Source organism: Onychostoma macrolepis, chromosome 01 (genome assembly GCF_012432095.1).
Source record: "Onychostoma macrolepis isolate SWU-2019 chromosome 01, ASM1243209v1, whole genome shotgun sequence".
NCBI lineage: Eukaryota > Metazoa > Chordata > Actinopteri > Cypriniformes > Cyprinidae > Onychostoma > Onychostoma macrolepis.
Window position 1 is genome coordinate 22,101,786 of NC_081155.1, and position 21,371 is coordinate 22,123,156.

Genomic DNA, 21,371 nt, shown 5'->3' on the forward strand with positions numbered 1-21,371 from the left:
GCCTGATGAAATCGGTATAAATACGTGTTTAATACTGCAAAATACGTTCGATGTTACAGTCACTACCCTTGCTGTCCAAAATAAAAGCGAACATCCCAATCGAGTGAAGGATTTGTGGAAACTGTGGTTCCTAATTATTGTGATCCAACATTTGCCTCACATTTCAGGATGAAAAGACAAACATTTCAGATGAAGGATAATCCACTTCTTACCTCCAAGACTGTGTTATGATCTATATGACCTTATTATTTTTATTGTGAGTATTAGGCTTATCATTATTGCTGATCACTGTTGTTGTGCTATGATATTTACCATTATATAATCAGACGAGCATAGAAACGTTTATGAATGTGTCACCCACAATACAATAGCAAAATATATAAATATGTAGTATTTTTATGTTACATTAATCAGTGTCTAGCACACCTTCCTAAGGAAAGGATATGGACCAGAAGACATTGCAATTAGGCTACTACATGATATTTAGACGAGAAGCACCAGTTCGAATCCCGTGTAATGACGGTTCGACAAAGCAGTTAAAATCTGCGTAAAAGGAAGTTCAAATGGCACAGTTACATCAGCTGATACGTTTTTATATCAGTTTTGCATTTGTTAACACTATCGGGTAGGTTTAGGGCTGGATTTGGTTTAGGGCATATTTCCATCACGATAGAGCATTAACCTTTAGCAACAGTCCCCGGATATTTGAATTCTGAACTGACGCAATACGTATCTGAAGCAACGTAATAAAAAAACAGCAATATGTACCAATATCTACGTAATAAAAACATGCCAGGGTTCACATATTGAACCTGTGTTTTAGCGCCACTCAGTGGACATTTCTATTTGAAACTGCGGCGAAACCTGCAGACCAGCTTGGTTATTCATCACAACATAAGATAAAAGTGAATGTTTGTAAATACAGGCTTTCTTCTGTAATTTCACGTGTCTAAGAAAATGTTTAAAAAAACAAACATAGGCTAAAAAACCCCAAAACAAAACAAAAAAACTAACAAAACCAAAAAATAAAATAAAATAAATACGTACGCCTAAAATATCACTCAAATGTAGCTACTCTAGAACATTGTTAATCTGAAGACTTTCACTTTCAAGTGCCATGATTAGGAAAGTGACATATATTAGGCTATAATAAAAATATAATTTGCTATTTCACATGAATTATTTTATATAGGCCTACAAATTGACTTTATATTTATTTATTTTTTGAAAGAATGCTGAATTTATATGATTAAAAATACAGTAAAAAATAATAATATGAAACATTATACTTAAAATAGTGGTTTTCTGTTAAAGATATTTTAAAATGTCGTTTATTTCTGTGATTAAAGCGGAATTTTCAGCATCATTGCGTCAGTCTTCAGTGTCACATGGCTATTCAGAAATTATTCTAATATGCTGTTTTGCTGCTTAATTATTATCAGATATTATTTATGATCAATCATTACTTTATGGTTCTTATTGTTATCAATACTGAAAACTGTTTTTGTTTGATATTTTTGTGGAAACTGATACTTTAACTTTTCAGGATTATTTGAATACAAAGTTAAAGAACAGCATTAATTTGAACTATAAATAATTTGTAATAAGTATAAATATCTTTGCTGTCTTATCTTTAAAAAAAAATTAATTTATATTTTGATAAGTAGTGTTAAAAATTGCTCTGTGCATAATGAGCTGGTGGGTTTATGGTGTGGTGTGTTGCGGACTGGGTGTGGTGGGCCGCTCTGTGCCAAAAAGTCCAGGGCCATTTTTTAAAAATCAAACTCATCTACATCTTGGATGCCCTGCGGGTGAATACTTTTGATTTGGGGGTGAATACTATTCCTTGAAGATCCTTAAATATGAGTTTATAATTTTCTTCGAGTTTTTGTTTAAAACTCTGTAAGCTTACACATTATAAGCAGAAGAAAGTCTCCTCCTCACAAACCCCCCTGCATTATCGAGTCAGGAATGCTTGTCGGCAGATCTAAAACCCTGTGATTTCTGGCTCAGCGTGTGACTCGCACACTCATATCATTCATCTTGTGCACAGTCCTCCCATGTGATTCAAGCCTTTTAGATTGCTGACACTTGTGTGTAAACTATCGCTGTTAGAGGCAGTGCAAGCGCTACTGAAATTTGTAAAACTGTATAGGATATAAGCACAGCCCATGATTAACACTGCCACTGTGACATTTCATGCAAGATGAACCTAAATAAAATCTTACTTAGCAACTCGACTTTTTGCATCCACAAACTTATTTAAAAAGGCATTTTTAATACACAAATATTATTTAATATAAAAAACAGTTCCATACTATATTTATAGCACGTCAACTTTAAGGCAAGCAAAAAAGCTAGGATTATTTTAAGGCTGGCACATGGGATGGATATTTGGTTTGCAGTTAAAAACACTTTAAAAGTATTTGATAATGTTGTCATGGGGCACCTATGCCTTGATTTAGTGCTTGGATAAGTCTGTGTTTTGAATAATTGAACAAAAAGTGGTTTCAAATTTTCTTAATGCTTGCCTCAAATGTAAATGGTGCTTTGAAACAACTCTCTGAAAATACAAACTCGAGAATCTTCTTTAAGATTGGCAGGGCCAGAAGGAATATGAAAAGTCTTTAGGGGGAAGAATTCAGCGGAATAGATTTAAACATCATAAATTGTGTTAAACAGCAAGTTATACACTCTTATTGGTAGCTGAAGTCATTAAATCAGTTTGAATATTTTAAAATAAATGATAGGTGTTCAAATATTGAGGAAATCTGTGAAGTGTTTGAGAATTTCTGTGGGTGCAGATTCTAAAGCGATGCATGCAGCAATGTGTGTATTATATAGATCCTGTAATGCATTTGACTGTTACAGACATTCCACTGTGGACCAAATCATTGCCTCAACATTTAAAGCATTTTAATTAAAGATCTGCATTTGCTATTTCCTATTAGAAATGACATTTAAAACAAAGTTTCAATGTATTACCAAGCAGCACTCACATTTTTTTGATTAGCACAATATTTGCATTTCAAAGCACCTTTCACATTTTAGAACGTGATAAAAGATTTTCGTTTTGTAACATTACCAAGTAGCCTACTTTTTTTTTTTTTTCTTTGAAAAGTTAAAATCAGACAAAAATACCACTTTTAAGGTTTGGAACATTAATATTTCAATTTTATATTTATTTCATATTTTCAATTTTTAAGGACACTGCACTCTATTTTCTCATCCTTCTTTTTTGAAATTGTGCGCACAGAAGTTAAAGTATTGTTGTTGGGGCTTATAAAGTTATTCTTCAGAAACCTGATTAATTTGATTTCTTCAGCATCCACTATTACAAACACAAGGCATAATGAAATGTGCTTTGGAAATGCAGTCCTAATGCCTCAAATCTGTAGCGAGGTCTCAGTTTAGTTTTTTTGTCTAAAGTGTTATTCTGTGAAATATTGTCATAATAAAACCTTTAAGCAGGTCAATATATGAGCAGAGTCCATTTAAACATTTGCAAAGGGCTTTAACAGTTCCAAGATAATGATATTTTATAATAATCTCTGTCATCGACTGTTTTGAAGGCTTTGAGGACTTTGGATAAAACGGATTAAAACATTCTTCTGAGATGCTGAAAACTCTGAAAGGAAGAATTATTCGAGTGACTTAACCATATGATGAGAGAAAAAAAAAAAAATAAGCTGGGACATTTTGACTGATAGAAATAGTCTTGTGCATTTGCAAACATTCTCCTACGTGTCTTCAGTCTTCACAGCATAATCCTTGTCCTGCCACTGTTTATGTCCTTTGCAAAAAGCCTGGCTGATGGATGAGGGTGAGAAAGGTGAACCATCGCTCAACTTGGACGAGATGGATTGCAACAGCTCACAGCATTTCCCATGTCACTACCGCCCCCACTACGGTTTTGAGTACTCCGTATAACAGTGATTGCGGCGGTTAAAAATGACCTCGATGAAAAAAGGAGAATTCAATACAGCGTCCCTCTTCTGTTCCACCAATCCCCGGATAATAACTCAAAAGCTCAAACTTCCCCGCATATACGAGACAACAGCATTAATTGCTTGCAGCCCCGTGTCTAAAGCTGGTCAATATGCGGCGTGCGTGTTTTGTAGAAACTTAAGGCAGTGTGCTAAATCCGATCTGGTTAACCTCGTGGCCTCTGCGTAATTCCTTACATAATGAAAGAGGATGAGCAGAATCGGAGATCTGGCAACTAAAACCTGATTTGACAGCTGTGGAATCATCACTGTGTCACTGGGCCCTTTTTCACTCAGAAAGGCAGCCGTTTTTAATGGAGATGATTGCAATAATTACATCCTGACATATTCCAGCAATTAAACATCACCGGCATGCAGCTGATTACTAATGAGGAAACTGACGGAGTGAGGTGGTTTGCTCATGCGGAAGACAATAATATGCCGGACTAAAAATGGAAAACAAATACAGTACAAAACCAATAAGATATAAGAGGATAGGGTATTATCAAATTCAAAATGGGAAGACAACAAATTACTGAGTTTATTTTATTTTGAGCTTTTTCCCACTTGTTTGTAGATACCTACACAGAAATATAATGTATGGCATATATTTTCCTATATCAAGAGTAATATTGCCATAGTATGTTAGCTATAAGGAGATTTATAAATTTCACATATGTATATTCTCTGGATTAGATTCCCATACAATTTATATATGTACTGTATATATTGTATGTTAATAATACCTATATGATGATTTTTATATGGTATATAAGTATTATATGTATCAATCATATATATATATATATATATATATATATATATATATATATATATATATACAGTGCCTTGCAAAAGTATTCATATTCCTTAATTTTTTTCACGTTTTATGTTGCTGCCTTATGTTAAACTGCTTTAAATTACTTTTTTTCCCCACATCAATCTACACTCCATACACCATATTGACAAAGCAAAGACTGAATTGTCACAACTTCGTAAATATACTGTATATATGTATGTATATAAAACTGAAATAAGTACATTGCATAAGTATTCATAAATATTATATAAATATTCATTAAATATTTCACTGAAGCACCTTTACAGTCTCAAGTATTTTTCTGTTTGATGCGACAAGCTTTGCTCATCAGCATTTGGCAATTACCTGCCATTCTTCTCCTCACCTCTTCTCCTCTCAAACTCAATCAGGTTGGATGGGGCAGATGCGCATTTTCAGGTTTCTCCAGAAATATTTGGCTTCAAGCTCAGGCTGTAGCTGGGCCACTCAAGGACATTCACAGAGTTGTCTGTAAACCACTCTTGCTGTGTGCTTATAGGGTCATTGTCCTGTTGGAAGGTGAACCTTCTGCATAAGGTTCTGAATTCTCTGGACTGGGTTTCCATTAAGGCTACCTCAATATTTTGGGGCATTGAGCTTTTCTTCTACTCCAATGAGTCCCTCAGTTCCAGTTGCTGAAAAACAGCCCCACAGCATGAGGCCGCATCACACTTTACTTTTGGGATGCTACTCTGCAGGTGATGAGCAGAGCTGGTTTCCTTCAAACATGATGCTTAGAATTGATATTGATAATTTAATATTGTTTATCAGAGTCTGAGAGTCCTTTAGATGCTTTTTTTTGTGCAAATTTCAAGTGTGTTTTCATGTGTCTTCACTGAAGACAGGATTGAGTCTGGCCACACCACCATAAAGCCCAGATCGGTGTTTCAGTGATGTTTGTCCTTCTGTAGGTTTCTCCCATCTGCATGTATGATCATGGAGCTCAACTAGAGTGACCATCAGCTTCTGGGTCACCACACTAACCAATGGCCTTCTCCATGAATTGCTCAGTTTGGCCAGGAGGTCAGCTCTAGAAGAGTCCTGGTTGTTTCAAACTTCTTCCATTAAGGGTAACAGAGACTACATGCTTCTGTGACCCTTCAATGAAGCATATTTTTTTTCTGAACTCTTCCCCAGATGCCTGGCATTACACAAACCTATTTCTGAGCTCTACAGGCAGTTATTTTGACCCCAGGGCTTGGTTTTTGCTCTGATATGCATTATCAGCTGTTACGCCTTTTATTAAGACGTGTGCGCCTTTCCAAATCACACCCATTCAACTGAATTTGCCACAGGTTAACTTCAATCAAAGTGAAGCAATATGAATACTCCTGAGCAAAATTTCAACTGTCCCAGATAAGGGTATGAATACTTATGCAATGAAATCATTTAGGATTTTATTTGTAATAAATTTACAAAGATGTTAAAAACCTGTTTTTTTGCTTTACCATTATGGTGTATGGAGTGTAGATTGATGTGGAAAAAAAGTAATTTAAAGCAGTTTAACATAAGGCAGCAACATAACAAAACGTGAAAAAAAAATATGAAGGGGCATGAATACTTTCGCAAGGCACTGTGAAACCAAAGAAGTTATTTGGAGTTTAAGAGGGTGACTGGAATCTGGATTTTTGCCATCATATTGATGTATTCATGGCATCTACCATCAGGTGCTAACTGAATCATGCTAACCAGCCAAACCTTGAAATTCTGTAATAATTTAGTTTTTACTGTCGTTTCAAACTTGCAAGCTGTTATTTATTCAATATTTTTGGAAACGGCTGTGCCAAAAGGTTTCAGGTTTGCATAACAAAGCCCGTTTGAAGATTCCATAAAATAAAGGAAAAACAGATGTATAACAGACACACAGGCTAAACCCATCTAGTGCCCACACAATTCCCAAACACTGCTGACACCCACTGAAAATCACTTCACTTATAATAACATCTTAAGCTTCAAGTTGCCAAGTTAGCTTGTCACCAATGGCATATCTAGCATTTATTTGGTTGATTATGTACTGACTTAATTACAGATGCTGTATTTAGGCAAAATGTGACATTATTACCGTTTTTATAGAGATAAATGATTTGAAATCTGCAATCTGTGCTAATCGGCAGCAAGTTCCATATCCAGGTTCTTTCAAGCCAATTAATTAAGCTGTAAATGTCATGTAATTAATCACTCTCTAGCAACTTCTGAAAGGCCATCGAGGAGATAGAAAGCTTTTTTGGTGTCCAGACAGTGTCACATTGTATGACAAAATATTTAGGATTTTAAAAACATTAAAATTACATTTTTGAATTTAAAACAAATACTCTGGCAAGGGGAAAAACAAGAAGAAATAATTCAACTCTACCTCCACAGTGGCTAATATCATCTCACTGTGTGTCTAATGTCTTGTTTAGCATGACCTCAACCTGACAGAGTCAAATACTTACTCAAATGCAGATCTTCTTTTCCTGCACTGCTGGTGAATTTGTGTTTGTAAAAATAATCGCTTCACCCTGGTGGTGGACAAACGGTTGAGACAGCAATCCGGCGGTAGCTCTCAGTAATGAGAGAAGAGGAGCCGTCTCCAGTGCTCACAGCACTGTCAGCTGCCTGCTTAGATTTTTCTCAGGTTTGACAGGTAGACAGTGAGAGAAAAGGGGAAGAAAAGTGTACAAAGCCTGTTGTTTAAATAGTCTAATTTTCTTCATAATAACCTGTTATGGTCTCAACAATCCAAGGGCAATTTCTTTTCAGATGTTGCAGAACGTAACCTGCAGCTGACCGAAAGAGGAGAAAAACGGCAAAGCAAGTGAGGAGGATAAAAATCTGCACAGCTCAAACAGACAGGAGGAGTCACCCATGAGAATCTCCCTCTCTGTACAAACATGCTGAAGCTCAGCACAAAAGAAGCTTACTAACCCTGATGGGAGGAAGTCAATCTCTGGACCTTCTCAAGCAGGGCACGGTGGTCCACTCCTGCTTAACTGAACATTTGTCTGGCGGGCCGATGTATTATTCATCTGGACAGGTTTGCAGCTGGATTAGTCCCTGCCATGGCCTGTTTTCTCTCTGTCCGCAGTGATGTGCTGATGGCTTAATGATGCGACAGGTCTCTGGGAGGTGGCGGATGCATCTGGCGGCCGCTGACACCTGCCAAAAAGAGAATCTCCTGATGGGAAGAGAGCAGCTGCACAGCAGATGCAGGCTAATAAAACACTGCTCTTTACTGGCCTCTGATTGGCCGGAGAATGACAGAGGTGATGGGGAAACAGCTCTTTGTTTAAGCTTAATCACCAGACAGGATGCTGAGGAGAACAAACTGATGTGTTTAACTCGTCTTCCTGTCACACACCTACATTTGCCTGATAATGCCAGTGACACTAAGTGTTTTCATTATTTACTATGTATGCTTACAATCCATAAAGCTTCTGTCTGTGTATCAAATAACAATAAATTAATTTATTGAGTGAACCACAAGACTTGTCCACCTGGTGTAACAGGGCACTGCTAATGCAGCATGAAGGCTGAACTGCAGCACAACAGAGGTCTGTTGTTTTTAAAGTCATTGCGAAATGGATCATTTCTTCCATAACGTGACATACATACAAGCATAATAGATTATTGTGCTTCGGTTCTTAATGGAAAATGGAATGAAACAGGGAAAGTATTGCACTACTGAAATGTATTTAATACTTCGTACAAAAGCCTTTGTTGGTAATGACAGCTTCAAGACGTCTCCGGTATGGATAGTCGCATGCATTTCTCAGGTGTGATTTTGGCCCATTCTTCCACACAAACAGTCTTCAAGTCTTTTTTTTTGTTATCAACATTTTTATTTATTTTTTATACATAACATCCAAAAAAAAAAAAAAATAAATAAAAAATAAATAAATAAAAATAAAAATAAAAAACAACAACAGACACATACTCAATATCTCAAAGTCCAATCAAAGGGAGGGAAAGAGGGAAAGGCAAGAGAAACACAAAAGTCACTCCTTTATACAGTCACGTATATCAAAAAGAAAGCACTGCCAAGCATCGATGGTAGAAGGCTTGGCCCCATTGATTCGTGCTGTTGTACATTCACAAGCCACTATGTGCAGGAGACTACGGATCCAATATGTTTTTCCACACATGTGCGGTGTAAACCAGTTTTGTATTATTGTCTTCTTCGCAGCTGTAAAACCAGCAAACATCATTCTCTTTTGCATTGAGGTTATACAGAGATCAGAATCATCATTAAGAAGACACAAACTTGGATTAACAGACCAATCCATTTGCAATAAGGATGATAAAACCAGGTTTACATGTGTCCATAGACTGATGACGACAGGACATTCCCAAAACATATGCAGAAAAGTACCTGATGATGTAGTATTACATATATGGCAGTTGAGATTCGGTTGTAGTTTCATTTTAAATCTTTTGTAAGGAGTTATGTATGCTCTATGAATGACTTTGAAGTGAATAAGACGATGAGCCAGATTTTTAGATGTTAAACTGAGATTAGACCACACTCTCTCCCAGTCGACAGATAAATTAAGGTCAGATAATTCCCTATTCCAAATAGTTTGAATAGAAAGAGGTTTTGTAACGCAATCAATAATCTTACTATATATTAAAGAAACAGACGGCCGACCAACAGATGGTGCAATCCAATCTTGCATAGGATGAGAGGAGATGGGAGATGCCCAAGGAACTCCATACGCTTTGAGAGCAGAACGTAACTGAAGAAAGACAAAATATGCGGATGCTGGTAGACAAAATTTAGTTCTTAATGTCTGAAATGAACATAGGCCCTGGTTATCATATATATCACCGCATGTGTTTACACCTAAAGAGGACCAAGAGGGTTGGACAAATGGACGATTTCCGCATACAAAATTAAAATTGTGCCATAAAGGTGTACTATTACAAAATTTGAAGGTTCCTCCCATCCGACGTTCCACCGTTTTCCAGATTTTAATAGAGTTGGCCACAACCGGACCAAATTTATATTTATCCCCTTTTTTTCCTCTGCCAGTAAATAACATATCTTGGAGTCTATTTGGTTTAACCTTGTCAGCTTCAATCACTCTCCAAGAAACTGTAGATTGAGGATCAACCCAATTATGAAGAGCCTTAAGCTGGAACGACCAATAATACAGTCTTCAAGTCTTGAAGGTTCTGTGGGCCTCTTCTATAAACTCTGATCTTTAGTTCTTATTTTCTATTAGATTCAAGTCAGGTGATTGGCTGGGCTATTCTAGCAGCTTTATTTTCTTTCTCTGAAACCAACTGAGAGTTTCCTTGGCTGTATTTGGGATCATTGTGTTGCCGAAATGTCCACCTTTCTTTCATCTTCATCATCCTGGTGTTGGGACTGAACCAGCTAATATTAATTTCCACCAACAAGGCACAGGATTGCTTTCTAATTGCTGATAGATTTCTGCTGGTGTCTTGGCTTTGCATGCCTTTTTGCACCTCCCTTTCTTCATGTGTTCAATACTTTTTCCCTGTGTCATTCCGTTTTATGACGCAAAACTTTCATTTTTGGGTGAACTATCCCTTTAAGCAGTGTTTTTACAAGATGGAAGAATTTGACAGAACATTGGGTTTCAATCCATAAAGACAAATTTCTTGATAGGAAAGCTAAACTCTTCCAACTATGTTGGACCTTTTAATGAAAGTATTCTTTCTGAGACTTTTACCTGTTGTCTTCACTTTTACAGACCTGTAAGAGTTGTGCTTGTGGTGTTTGAGTTGGGAAGACAGATAAATGTGAAACAAGCGAATTGACAAGTTGTTCACAATAAGGTCTATAATATGTATTTAGAAAATAAACAGTGAACTTTCATTTTCTGCCAACTTCAATGCAAGACACACAGTTTAGCTTCTATGGTCACTGAAAGTTTTACTATATATCTGCCTTTACCTTAAGGCAGGACTTTCTACTGAAAATTCTACTGAAAAATGAGGTCAGGGTCTTTTTGAGGCTCTTCATAAAATCCCAGGCAAAAAAAAAAAAAAAATGAAGCACAATGAGAAGGAAGACAAACCGCATAATTGTGAGAGTTAAAATTTGAGAGAGTTTTATGTGAAATTGTCAGCCTTTCAAGTTAGATCAGTAAGACAGAATGATGAGAAAGAAATAGTTTGGGGTCGAGAATCGGCCTCATTAGTCTGAGCAAACCAGAGAATTTCTTTGTGTTAACACATCGGAGAACGGCACAAAAATTCCTCAGCCAAAAATCACAAAATAATTTGTCTCAAATTGGCATGTCTTACTTCAGTGCTGATGGAAATTCAGTATTCTGACTATTACAGAAACATGATGGGAAAAAACAATATACACCCAGCTTTCAAAACTGTTTTTTTTCTCCTTCACTCAAAGAGCTTTTACTGCCGACTGCTCCATCAAAACACAATCTAACAGTCATGCAAACAAGTTGATGAAGCAGGACTTAATTAAGAACATTTCTCTCGATGTGTGTGATTCTTGAGATAGTTACGATAAAAAAGAAGCTTGTGGCAGTTATAATGACATTTTGTTTGGACGTCAGCTTCTTTCAGTTTCTGAAGCAAGTTTCTTTCTATTCTTCATAACTGTGTTGAATACAAGTAGACACATAAATGGTTTAATTTGAAACTGAAAGAAAACAAGTTAATTAGAATAAACATATCTCCCTTATTTCCATTTGGAAATATCACAACAAAAAACAAAGTCGAGCTTTTTACATGGCTCTGTCTGTGTCATTTATTTTCAGCATAATTAAGAAGCTTCACTCTTCGTTTAGTTTTTCATGAAGCTAATTTTTTGTATAAAATAAAAAATAAAAGTAATAATAATTTTTATTTTGTATGATTACTAATATACAAAAAAGGAGCTTCATGAAAAACAAAATGAAGAGTGAAGTTTTGTTTGCTTATGAGGACAGAGAGAATAAATGCAGCCAGCTGTCCAGAATATACGAGTACAACTCTGCCTGCAAGTCAGTGCGGCTAAATGTGTTTGAGGGAGAGAGAGAGATATGAATATGAATGAGGAGCTGTTTTCTCTCAACGTCTCCCCGCTGTGCTTAAACAATGCTTGCCTATTGAGAAAGCCAGACAGGTGCATATTAATATGGTCACAAACGCAGCATCTGCAACTCTGGGTCTTCTTATGCAGCAAGGCACATGTAATTGCATATTTATGGCTCCTCACAATTTCTCAAGTGACTTTTATGACAAGGGATGGTTTAGAGCGCAACCAAAATAAACTCTCCTCGCTACCCGATAGAGTCGTTTCAATTACTGTCAGCGTTGGCTCGTGTGTTGTGATAATGCATTCGGCGTTTATTCATATAGTCATATATTCATATATACATGCAAAAATGAGACGCTAAGAAGTCAATGTTAGTCACAACCACAAATGATTTGGTCTCAAATTATTATAAACACCCCATTTGCAAAAGAACATTGTGAAAATATCATTGAATCCATCTCTCTACACTCTCAATCAATTTGTAATTCCACATTTATACGGAGGGTAACACTTAAAAAGTAAATTCTTTATTTAATAATTTATTTATATAAAAACAAAAAAGGTAGCAGATGCATTTTTTTTTTCAAATTGGCACAAATAGTTAAAACTGTTCAATTAATTAATTATTAAAATTTTAAGTAAATAGATACTTTTTTTATTGAATTTACATGAATAAACAGTTAAAATTGTTTATTTAATTCATGGTTAAAATTAATTAAGTATTTTTTCCCCTCAAATTAACAAATAGACATTTAAACCAACTTAATTCATGTTTACAATGTTAAATGGAATAATAAAATCCAACTTTTATAATGCATTTAAGGGTAAAAAATGACCATACTTTTTGCAATTTCATTAGACAGTTCATGCATATTGAGAGTAACCGATGTACTTTCAAAAGTTAAATATTTATTAGTGCTGTCAAAATTAGCGCGTTAACGTATGAAATTAATTTTTACACTTTAATGGCATTAAAAATATTCAGATGAGATGTTGTCAGGCCATATGTCAGTAAAAACTAATTTTCATGTCCTGTCAGGCAGTGTTAATTTTGGCAGGCATTTTTGATTTAGTCTTAGTCATAGTCTTGAGACGAAAATGCTTAATAGTCTTAGTCACATTTTAGTCATTTAGTCACATTTTAGAGTATTTCATAGTTTTAGTCTAGTTTTAGTCGACGAAAAGTCATTGTATTTTTGTCAACTTTTAGTCTTTACTTTTACTCAAAGTGCAGTTAACAACATTTATTTTGGTAGCTATTTTATATGTAGTATTAATAGGCATCAATTCTTCTCTCTTTAGACCAAATCAATTAAGCTTATGAGAAATTTGAATCAAGGATTGAATTTGGAAAAACTGGAATACATTTTCATTTTTTGGTAGAGATACAAATTAAACTCATTTTTCAGATACAGTAGCTTTACTTAAGTATACATTTATTTAACATCTTTTGTTGGTTAACATTTATGACACGGATAATTAGGAATGCTGTCCCTTTAAGACGGAAGGCATGCATAATACTGACACACATTCAGTTTTCATCCACCTGTTTACGCTCACTTAACTGACTGTATTTATGTGAGATACTCTGACTCTACACGATAGAGACAGGACTGCTGTGTGTGTATTTGAGCACCGAGAACTGAAGAAGTGGAGCGTGCGCGAGAGAGAGAGAGCGCTTCTATCAGCGCGACTCCGCCTATCCCGCCGTCACTAACTTTAAATTAATCGACAACGAATTGTGACTCCCGGGAAAAACGGGACGTCTGGTCACCCTATCCCTAAACCTTCGGGTGCTGAGGCTATTGTTTCAGATCGTTAGTTTGCGTTTTGATCGCCTATCCGTCCACTGCGGCTGCCATACTGAGACTAGATACGCCCCTCATCTGATTGTAATCCAATGACAGAGACTCACATTTTGAAAGACAAGACAGTTAATTTAGCATACAGGATGTATTTTGAATGTCCGGTAGTCCTCAAATAACATTTTAGTCCCCTCTCGTCTTGTTAATGAAGACGCGGCATAAATTTCGTCATAGTTTTTATCATCAGACATTAATTTTAGCTCATCAACTGTCTCCTCTTAGTCACAGAAAAAAGGTTCGTTGACGAATATTTTTCGTCTTCGTCTTCGTCTTCGTCGACAAAATTAACACTGCTGTCAGGCATCATACTGTGCTTGTAGCACATGCTCTTCAATTGCATGCACAAATGCGCCAGGACGCTGTATGTCACTTCATCATATTAAAGCACAATTATGTATAAAAGGTTGTGAGAAAATGTGTGTCAGATCCACATCACATACAGCAGCGGCAGCTCTTAAAGAAATAGCAGCCAAAATAACCTAATAACCCAGCTGTTGTGATGTCTCTTCATCAAACAACAAAAGAAAAAAAAAAAGAGGAAATCAATAACCTTTGTAGCTTTAAGCATTCATCTATATATTAAATTTAGTGTTTGATAGCTTTATTCAGTTTCTGTATATTTCTTACTTGCTGAAGGGCACAGGTAGCCAAATTTGACATTTATTATAATGGGTTTACGTTAAGATTGTTTAAAGTTAAATTTAAAATGTTAAAGTCTAATAAATGTTAAAATTGATAGCTCTCATTTATAATGTAATGTTGAATGGCTGTAGTCAGTGGTCAGTTTCATAGAAATATCAGTATTGGTTGTTTGTACATTAATTAGAAAATTGCATGTGAAATGATTATTTTATTAATATAATATTTTTCGCAATTATGACTTTTGCCTCTCATAATTTACTGCTTATTAATAGTTAGTAAGGTAGTTGTTAAGTTCAGGTATTGGGTATGATTATGGATTTAGAATACGGTCATGCAGAATATGTGCTTTATAAATACTAATAAACAGCCAATATGTTAATAATAGGCATGCTAATATTATTATTATTATTTTTTTTTTTTACTTTTACTCTGATTCAACTTGAAGCTGTTTGCTTTGGTTTAAGACTTAAAACTATTTATGGGAAATTCACCTGGGTCACTGTAAAAGTGAGCAGTCGCTATGGCACTTGTTCATGCTTGCCACGTTTTTACAGTGAGATTTTTTGTTCACAATTCAAAAATTGAAGATAAACTCACAAAAAAAACACCCACAGGCCTCCTACCTAGAGCCAGCTGCATGACAGTTTTTTCTGGTCTCATCCAGAGCTTCCATGGCCACAGTCTCTCGTGTGCACAAAGCTTTTCCTGCCAACGTGTTGTGTAATGCCATTGCCCCAGAGCTGTGCAGCAAATCTGTGAGCTGCTGCTGTCTTCATGGATGACTGGCTGCTTCCACCACTGTAATCACACAACACATATGCAAAGCACAGAGGCTCAGTGACATGCCAGCTCCCTCCAATACACGGAAACACAGCACATGGGCACAACTGATCTATTTACAGCAAAATGATCCACCAACACATGCTGATTGTTTTCAAAAATTAAGGATATGTCATGCTCTCTTACACTTAGCTTTCAATGCTTCTCTTATGAAATACTGACATTTCAGTAACACAATTTTTTTCCAGAAAGATACAGGAAAAGAAAGTTTTGAGCTATAATGGCAATTCACTGAAATATCACCCCAAATATCTGCATGGCCCATTAGCGTAGCGATTCATTCATTTTGTGTATCCTACTGAATTTGCACCAGATCATTCGGTGCATTCTTACACGGACTAAAACACTTTCATTGGGTGTTTATGGATGCACTTTACAATGACGAACGATTCGGTAGAACACATATCCACAGGCTGTGTGATCAATCGATAAGGAGTCCTGCAGTTCCAGAGCCATCAATCTCCACTCAGTGTGTGACTTAAATCAACAAATTGGCTCTGATTCCAGGAGGTAAAATGCTGATGTGGGAGACTCAGCATGTCTCTTTAAACAAGCATCTGTGGGGAGAGAATGAGAGGGAATGAAGCCTCAACAAAGAGTGAGAGCGTCTCAGCAAGACACAAACCAACAAATAAAAAGAAATACTATTATATTTCGTAAGTGCTAATTAATTGAGGCAGATTCCAATTAAGAGATTTGAATTACCAATTGAAGAACCATAATGGATTATGAAGAACCTGCATGACTTACTTTCTTCTGTGGAACACAAAAGAAGATTTTTGAAAAATGTAAAAAAAAATTTTTAGGTCCATACAATGACAGTCAGTGTGGTCCAGTGATGTTTTAGAACCAATTGACTTTCAATGTGTGAACAAAAACAGCTTAAAATACAGTAGTTTCCTTTGTTTCTCACAGAACAAGAGAAAGTCATACACATTTAGAAGTACTGAGGGAGAGCAAATGATGAGAAATTTTCATTTTCCGGGTGAACTATCCCTTTAATGACTTAAATACTTAATGTACTGATGATAATTTGTGACTTTAAAGGCATAGTTAACTCAAAAATGAAAATTCTGTCATCATTAATTCACCATCGTGTCGTTCCAAATCAATAAGACATTCGTTAATCTTCAAAACACAAAGATATTTTAATGAAACCTGAGAGATTTCTGTCTCTCCATTGAAAGTTCATTCCACAAAACATTGATGCTTTGAAACGTTCATAAAGAGAACATAAAATAAGTCTTCTGCAGAAACATGATTCCTTCATATGATGAACAGAGTTTGAAATATATTTAATTATATATACACATTTGGTCACACTTTATTTTAGGGTCAAATTCTCGCTATTAACAATCTATTAACTATGACTTTTGCCTCTCATAATTTGCTGCTTATTAATAGTTAGTAAGGTAGTTGTTAAGTTCAGGTATTGGGTATGATTATGGATGAAGAATACGGTCATGCAGAATATATGCTTTATAAATACTAATAAACAGCCAATATGTTAATAATAAGCAACTAGTTAATAGTGAGAATTGGTCCTTATACTAAAGTGTTACTATATATATATATATATATATATATACAAAACCATTTTTATAAAGCGAAAAGGAATTTGAGATTTGTGTTACATTGCACATTTAGTCAGATTAAGGGTTTGCAGGCACAGAGAACAGTCAGCAGCTCTTCTAAATGTAACCGCAGTGTTGTGTTGTTATTGTCTGCTTCTATGTTCGGCTTCAACGACGGCACCACAGTTCAAGCACTGCTTGCCAGGAATCCATGAAACTCTGTGTCTCCTAAAAATGTACCCATTTAAAAATGAACAACCTCCTGAATGCTAATACAGAACGCTGGTAGAATAGACAATCGGCTGGTCCAGATGACGGCCCTTGTCCATTGAATATGTGACTTTCCTTTAACTTCCATGCATTCTAGCAGAAGGGCCAGAGTGCAGTCTTCCTCTACACTCACACATAAACACAGTCACCCTTCATCTGCTCTTGTCACTGGATTATAACAGCGGCCAAACTCACATACCTTGCGGTGGTCACAGAACACAACGTGTGTTATTACCTGCCAGCTGTTTAGAAGTGAGGAATTCCCTTATTTCCACAGCATACTGGGGGCCCTATTTAGCAGGCAGAGTGAGCGGCCATCATTTCGCTTCAAGCTGGAGGTGATGTGTTTTTCTTTCTCAATAAATCATGTAGGTCTATGAGGGTCTCTTCTTATTGCCTGGGCCTAACGCCAATGTATCAAGGAGAGAGAGACCTGTAAGATGGATATCTGTGAGAGAATGGAGATGTTGAAAGCTGTTTTTTTTTTTTTTTTTTTTCTGGGATCAATAGAACAAAAATGATTTTGTAAATAAATAAAAAGATAAATAAAACAGATTATTGGAGAACGTTTTACAAAACAACACTACTTCACTCTTGCTACTTCAGAAATTCACATCTATTTCAATGTGTTACTTGCAGATTTTTTTTAATTACTTGTGAAATATACCAGCAATTTTTGAGTGAAAACTGTTTCCACACTATTTGTTTTTCAATGTATAAGATAAGCCTAACCAACAGCATTTATTGTATGGCAGAATGTACCAAAAAAAAAAAAAAAATTATATTGATATAAAATAAACATAAATATAAATATAAAATTATATATATATATATATATATATATATATATATACATACATATATATAAACAAATCAAGCTTACAATGAGTCCTTTATAATGAAATTTTTAGATGATTTTAATAAAATTAAAACTAAAAGACTTTCAAATCTCATGAGCCAATATTTTATTCACAATAGAACATAGAGAACATAAAAAAAAAAAAAAAAAAAATTAAAGATAGAAATTTTACACTTTTATCCACCAAATGAGCTCATTTCAAATTTGATGCCTGCTATTCTAAATAGGGAGACCTTCCAGCATGTTATCAGTGTTCAGTTCAAAAGCCAGCATCTCTGATGGTATGGGGGTGCATGAGTGCATATGGTATGGGCAGCTAACATGTTTTGGAAGGCACTATGAATGCTGAAAGGTATATAAAGTTTTTAGAGCAGCATATGCTCCCCTCCAGACGAAGTCTATTTCAGAGAAGGCCTTGTGTATTTCAGCAGGACAATGCAAAACCACACACTGTAGCCATTACAACAGCATGGCTTCATAGTAGAAGAGCCTGGGTGCTGAATTGGCCTGCCTGCAGTCCAGATCTTTCACCTACCCACAAGTTTCCTTACGCCCCATGAGGCCTTGCGTCAAAAGTGGGAGTGTCTGCCGGTTCAAAGTAAACAAGTGGGACTGTCTGAGTTTTTCCGCGTCTGGAGAGCGTCAGTGCCGCGGATCATTTCATATAGTTACCAGCTAACACAAACATTAAAGACTTGTAAAATAATTTTACCTCAAAACACACTTTCAGACTGCTGCGAGTGTTTGAAATAACTTCTGTGTGAGATCCGATGTAGATTATCAACAAAGCAGAAATATGCGATGCAAAAGACTATGCACGCATTACCATGGTAAACATAGTAAATACGACTGCCTGAAAAATCAGACAAGTGACGTATTTATTAATTTACATATTTTATCTGTCAATAAGTCTCCTCTCTTTATACCTGATGTTCATATATAGCGCCGCGTATGTCATAAATCATTAACCTAATATTTATAACAATGTATTGGGACTGGAGAGAGTGCTAAAGCTACTCATGGTCGTATTTTTAATGGAAAATTATAAGAAATGATCATTCTTTCTAAATGTGATGTAGACATAAACTGTCTGTGACTACAAATAAACAGAAACAGATGCGACTGAATAATAGGCTGTGTGTGTCTTTCTTTTGTGAAATAACGGTAAATACCACTTTATTTCTGTGTGACTAGTTATCAATCCTGACACAAACTAATTAGTCAATGTAGCACTTATTACTGTAAAACAGGCCTGAGGTTATTAGCCCCGCCCGGCCCGTTTAAAGCACTGACTCCGACAGTGGAAAATACCTGAAAAAAACTTACCCTGCGTCCCAATGTGCATACTATCCACTCTATCTGCCCTAAATAGTATTGCAAATTACTAATGTCACATAGAATTTAGGACTGACAGTATGCACATTGGGACACAGGCTTAGCCTCTTCGCTAATTAGCACACAAAATACCATTGGTATACTACTTCCCCCGCCTCACCGGAAGTTTTACCAACATTCTTTTTTATAGTAGCGCCCCCCCGGAAACTTGTAGATAGAGAACATTTGGAGCATCATTAAACGAAAAATACGTCCAAGACGACCATGAACTCTTCAGCAGCTGGAATGGGACCAAATTCCAACACCAAACTGGTGTTCAAACTGTTTTGAAAAGAAGAGGAGATGCTACACCATGGTAAACATACTCCGTTCCAACTATTATGAGGCCTGTAGCAGGGATCAAATTTGAAATGAGCTTATTTTGTGCATAAAATTGTCAAATTTCTCAGTTTAAACATTTGTTATGTTATCTACAGTATGTTCTATTGTGAATAAAATATTGGCTCATGAGATTTGAAATTCTTTTAGTTTTCATTTTATTCAAATGTAAAAAAACATCCCAACATTTCTGGAATTCGGGTTGTAAAAGCAAAATGTGACAATTTTATAATAATAATAAAAAATTAAAAAAACGAATGAATTATTATCTATGAATTATTTTAGCTGAAAAGTTGTTGTCACCAGTTTGGTGTTTTAGGCATTAAAAGGTTGTATAATACATGTATTATATTAAAGTTGTATAATTGGATATAACTTACATAAACGGTCAGTAAGTGATTTTTCTTATTGTTAACATCTCGTGGCTATAACTATTGAAGTATTTTGATATTTTTAACAAATTGGCCCCATTCACTACAATTTTAAGTGCTTCACTGTAACTGATTTTTTTATTTTTTTTTTAAAGGAAAGAAGGGATAAATATAAATATATTTTTTTGTGCGGTATTGTATTGACCACTGAACATTCTGTGTATGCACTTGTGCAGCTCTCATAAGCTTAAGACAAATTAAATGCTGTAGGATGGTATACTGAGAACTGCTGTCTCCTCCTGAGAGCTGGAAATAGGAGAATTAAAAAAAGCACAACCAAATCTACAGAAAATTCAAAACACACCTCCAATGGACTAGATAGATTCACTCACAAATGAAGTTTCACACTCGCCAGAAAGGACCATAGCTCAAAGTCATAAAACAGTGTGTGAAACTAGCTCTGAAAAGAACCATGTAGGAATACCTAACTTTGAAATAAGTGAATAAGGAGGAAGAGAAAGGCTTTAGGCAATGTACTGTACAAACATATTTTTGGAGACAGGTTAAGCAAGTGAGATTCAACAAGTGAGCTGCTTGTGAAATTTCAAAGCCTAGTGGGAAATCGTTCTCTCATGGGAGCCTTTCTGCAAAAAATGGTTTAATGTGGTTCTCTGCATGGCATTTCTGAAGGCTTGTAAAATGTATCTCATGCAGAGAAATATAAAACTTCAGTGTTGGAAGTAAACTTAATGCAGTCTTGGGTCTACTGTGTTTTTCATAGACATACTTACAAACTTTTTCTACAGCTGTTTGAATGAAGACCAGCTTAAATTTAGACAATATGAATCTTTTTATTTTAGGTTCACAAAATGAGTGAATTTTTCAAACAATGGAGAGAATTAAACTAACTTTAGTTTGAATGTTTTTCTTTTTTCTTTTCTTGTTTCTTTCTTTTCACTTTTTAGTTTAGTTTTCTTAGACGGCATAAACTCGATCAGCAAATATGGTCCAAAAAGAACAACAACAGTACAGTACAGACAAATGTAAACAAATAAAAATAAACAGAAAAGGTATTAACTATCAGAGACAAATATCTCTGATACTTGCAAAATTAAAAGGTCAGTCAAGTCAAAGGATCACAATGATTATATCTTGAAGATACACAGAAAAATAGCACAAATAAATAAATAAATACATTACAATGAAAATTACAAAAATACAATATGAAGTAATCATATTCCCAGGTGGTCTAAAAGAGGTTTCCAAATTTCCTGAAATAGATCTGCCTTGTCATTGTTTGTAACAAATCATAATATCTCTATCTGTGGAGTGTTCATCAGCTCATTATGCCACACATCCAGCTTCCACCTCTGAAGAATCAATCTCTTTGCAAGTTTGGAGTTGTTATTGCGCTATTAT

The 21,371-nt window shown here is 35.5% G+C and overlaps 1 protein-coding gene across 11 annotated transcripts in view; it reads right to left on the reverse strand.

Moving 5' to 3' along the window:
• Nucleotides 1-21,371, reverse strand: part of galntl6 (polypeptide N-acetylgalactosaminyltransferase like 6) — a 348,569-nt gene that overhangs the window by 244,241 nt on the left and 82,957 nt on the right. For 5 of the 11 annotated variants that reach the window (XM_058772440.1, XM_058772430.1, XM_058772424.1 and 2 more), the window contains one exon: nucleotides 14,949-15,123. The exons of 3 other annotated variants lie outside the window; for them this stretch is intronic. The gene's annotated coding sequence lies outside the window, so the exon portion shown is untranslated. Of the gene's footprint in view, nucleotides 1-7,259; nucleotides 7,627-7,731; nucleotides 7,763-14,948; nucleotides 15,124-21,371 lie in introns of those variants that run through there. 3 more of the 11 variants (XM_058772485.1, XM_058772475.1, XM_058772507.1) reach the window with 2 other exon arrangements.